Genomic DNA, 4,373 nt, shown 5'->3' with positions numbered 1-4,373 from the left:
TCTCTTCTGCAAAAATGGTGCCCTCACAGATGTGCGAGTTACATGACAGACAGACAGACAGACAGACACTCACACACACTGTCACACCCACACACACACTTTCACAGAGAGACATATACACACACACACACACACACACACACACTTTCACACAGAGACAGGCACACACACGTACAGACACACACACTAACTTTCACACAGAGACAGACACACACACACATACATACATACATATGGAAAAGAAACAATACTTTTATAAATCACAATAAGATGTAATAAAGTACAGAAAAACTAAATGTAAGAAAATGTGATCTTTAATACACACAAATATGTATGGCTGGTCGGATGCGTCTTGGACTCGGGTTCCTCTTCATTACGTATAACGCTTTTGCCTTTTGCTAAAGCTTTCCGTGGAGGGGATCGTGGGTGAGTTTGTACCATTCTTGGGGGGCTCTGCCTTGTTGGGGCGGAGCTGTGATCCAGGTGAACAGCAGATCGGGCATAGGTGGGCATGTGGGCAGAGGAGTAGGAAGGCCGGTCAAGCAAATAAGCTTGCTAAGGTATGCAGCAGCAGCAAGCAGCCCCCCCATCCAGCCAGCCAGCCAGTCTGGCTGGCAGTGACTGAGTGGTTGACAGACGGCAAGCAACGGAATGCACGTGCTCTGTGATGTCATAGCAGTCAGCTGAGAGAGGCTCGTGATGTCATCGCTGAGCTGGCTGTCTGGCTGGCTCTGTGTGTGTGTGTGTCTGTGTCTGTCTGTTTTTCTGTTTGTCAGTCTGTCTGTCTGTCTCTCTCTCTCTCTCTCCCTCTCAATTCAATTCATTTGTATTGTCAAAGCAATTGGACATACATACATACATACATACATACATATATGTAGCGTAAGGTACACTTATACATTTCAATTAAAGAAGTGAATTCATAGTATCACCTTATCACGAATCCTGGAGTCTTGTAGAACTCAATTTCTGTAATAATTGGACGCAGACACCAATTCCAAAGATATAAATTGTCAAATTTATTTAAAAACAAAGACTAAATGTAGCACTACACTAATTATACAAAAGGGAAAAACTAATTAAAATTCAACTCTAGATCAACAAATCAAAGACAAATCACTTCCGTGACCAAATCAAAGACCATGGGATCCCATAGGATAACACACAAATCGTTAAACAAAAAAGGTTATAAACACATTGACTACAATACCGGTTAGTAATTCTAGGAATCACTAAGAAACAGTTGAAAGTGCTAAACTGATGGGATATGTAGTACTTTATACTCGAGTGGTCTATGCGATTACACCCTGTTGGTGTTATTAAGAACGCCAAGTACCAGAATGCAGAGCGGGACTGTTTTTTGTGCCGTGACTTGTCGGGGGAAAAAGGCGCAGAAAAAACGGACGAGAAGGTGAAGGTAGTATGGCGGTGATGCACGCGTTGGTGAAGTGGGAAAGCGGGGTCGACAAAGACTCTTACAGCGTGATTCCCACTGCTTGCTTTCGCAATTTTTATTTATTCAGCATTGCTGATGATGACGAAGAGACGACTCGAAACTTCAGAGCAGAGTGGAGAGACACGAACAAACCTCCAAAAGGTGGATGGCCTGTCCATGAAGCGCAGATCATTATGACTGGTAACAATGTTTATTTAAAAAAAAAACCATTAAAGTCTTTACATGCTATTTGATATATACAATCACAGTATATTTGAAATGAATGTTTAAGTTATTAATGTGTTGTACTTCTAACATACTCTTATAACATGGTAGGTGGTGGTGAGGGCGCTAAAAACTCGTCATACTTGACTGGCATTTGTAAGAACGATTTATTGTGTGTTGTGCTTTACAATAAAATCCCCCAAATCACAAAATAAATTAAACCAGATATAATTTAACTTCAGTTTTGATTCAGCGTTGGCTGTTCATCTTAATTTGTATGGTCAAAGCACAGTATTTTTATGACAAATAAATATAATCCCCAAATATCTGTGGACATAATGCAGGGTTTTATTTATTTTATTTTTATTTTAGGAAAAGAAGGCGAACTAAGAAGAAAACTTAATGACCTAACAAAAATGCCCTGTCCTAAAATGAAGAGAGTACCTAAACCAAACAAAAAACTTCAAATTTCAGATGATAGTGACCTTGATGAACCACAGTTACCGGTGAGATAATTACTGCAAATATTAAATAAATGTATTGCAGGATTGTTTTTTTTTAATCATATTCATATATATATATATTTTCATTTTAAACTCTTTTCCTCTCTGAATACAGCACAAAATAAGAAAGAAAACCGATGGAGCTTCAAGAATTAGATCCCGTCATATTCTACAGACATTTAAAGAGTCCAGTGAAGTTGAGCTACAGCAAAAAGTTAAGCAGCTCGAAAAGGAAAACACAAGACTTAAAAATGAAAACCAATGTCTTCGAAACCGTATGGTTGATGGTAAGTTTTTTTATTTATAGCAAATAATTCCTTACCTTGATCAATGTTATTCTTCAGTAATTTAGATTCCAGAGTAATGTATTATAGTTGATCATACTGAAGTAATCTAGAACCACAATACAGACTCTTAATGTGCACTGTCTAATAGTTTAATAATACTGATTATTAAATAAAGTTTTTCAACATAACTTCATAATCCTACATTAATGACTATATGCATTACATTAGACCTGGTAATTCTTGTATTTTATCTCTTTTATTTTTTTCGTAGCTAATGTTAATGACCCACAAAAAGGTCAGTTTCCCAATAACATAGAGCAAGTCTCTCAAGTATAATTGCAGGCATTGATGGTTTTGTTTTCACTTTGTATTAAATATATTACTAGAAATGATTATCATTTAATACTAAGGTTTTTTTCTCCAGAGATTCCAGACCTTTTGGACAATCTGAAAAAAATTGTAACAAAAGCCACATTTATCAGCGATGAAGACAAAAGTGATCAAGTGGTTCTGACAGCCCCACAGCAAATTGTTCTGAATCTGACAAAGAATCACCAAAACAGGTATAACACTCTTGGTCTACAATATTACAAAGACAAGGTAAAAATATATATATTGAAAACAAATATTGGTTGTAAACAATCTAATGATGCTACATTATCAGTTATATTCATAGTTATAGTTGATAATAAGAATGTAATTGAATTATGGGTGTCACAGATTCACTGACTTTATTATGTCTGTAAATTAATAAACTTAGAATTGAGACATACTGTGGTCTTTAATAACACATTTCTGTAACAAAATCACAGCCTTACTGATAATGTATTCCACTTAACATAATATAAGAATAGTTTGGGGATAAACTTGTTTTTTATTTACCATTGTCTTTTAGGTGGAAATATTCCCAGGCACTGGAGTTTACATTGACAAACTGTCCTGGATCCTTGCAGAGAGGTGCAGCACGAATACGTCATATGCAAGAACCCTGACGGTTGCTGTCTTTGACTTTCCAACATTATTAAAGAGCAATCTTCGTGGTGGTGGCAGCAAGAGAGATCCAACTTCGGAGAAAAAGACACCTCTGGATCGCTTAAAGGTGGAAGCCATATATGGTATGTAAATGCTGTTGTACAAAATTTCTAACTCTCCTTTTTAACTGTATAGAACACAAAGGGTTAGCATTTGAAATGTTCCTTTGGCCTTTGTTTTAGTTTCAGAGACTAGAGTTAATTTATTAATAAATAATAATACCTTACATGTAGCAGCTGGAAAGATCCCAAAGTGCTCTACAGACTCACTTCACCCACCACCCTCTGGGGTGCAGCCATTTTGTACCAGCAGATTACTACACAGCAGTAAAGGTGGAGTCATAACAAATTTGTTAGACCTGATTGAGGGAAGCCTGACTTAGAATTCAGCCACGTCACTCTTTCAACAACACCTTGTAAATCACCTTGGATTAATGCCTCAGACATATTAATACATAATAATAATGAATAGTGCCATGGGATCCTTGACAATATAAACTTTCATGTCTCATTTAAATTTGACTTTTGAGCAAATACTTCACATTTCAGTCCAGTTGTGCCACATCAATGTAATGCTTAAGCAAGGTATTAATGCAGAAAAGACTGCCTTTGCATAGCTGCTTCGCCAAGTACAGATTTTACTATGAACTAGTGTAAGACAAGTTTAAGAGCATACACCAAAACATTTAAATACACCCACACACAAAAATGTTGATTTACTGTGGCAATATGTAACTAATGAACCCTTCTCAAAGATATGTGGTATGTTTATTAAAAGATTTTTATATATCTATGTGCAAGTCATTAAATCTATGTGATACATGTTTTTTAGGGGCTACCTTGAAAAAATTGCCCAGTACCCCAAAGAGTGTAATTGGTGGTGCAATTAACA

At 36.6% G+C, this 4,373-nt stretch overlaps 1 non-coding gene across 1 annotated transcript; it reads left to right on the top strand.

Moving 5' to 3' along the window:
- Positions 1-354: 354 nt before the first annotated feature.
- On the top strand, positions 355-469 carry LOC136747387 (U5 spliceosomal RNA). Its single transcript, XR_010816488.1, has one exon. It is a non-coding gene; the product is annotated as a U5 spliceosomal RNA (small nuclear RNA).
- Positions 470-4,373: the final 3,904 nt, after the last annotated feature.

This window comes from Amia ocellicauda, chromosome 3 (genome assembly GCF_036373705.1).
Source record: "Amia ocellicauda isolate fAmiCal2 chromosome 3, fAmiCal2.hap1, whole genome shotgun sequence".
NCBI lineage: Eukaryota > Metazoa > Chordata > Actinopteri > Amiiformes > Amiidae > Amia > Amia ocellicauda.
The sequence above is the reverse complement of the archived record's forward strand: the minus strand, read 5'-3'. Positions and strand labels throughout refer to the sequence as shown.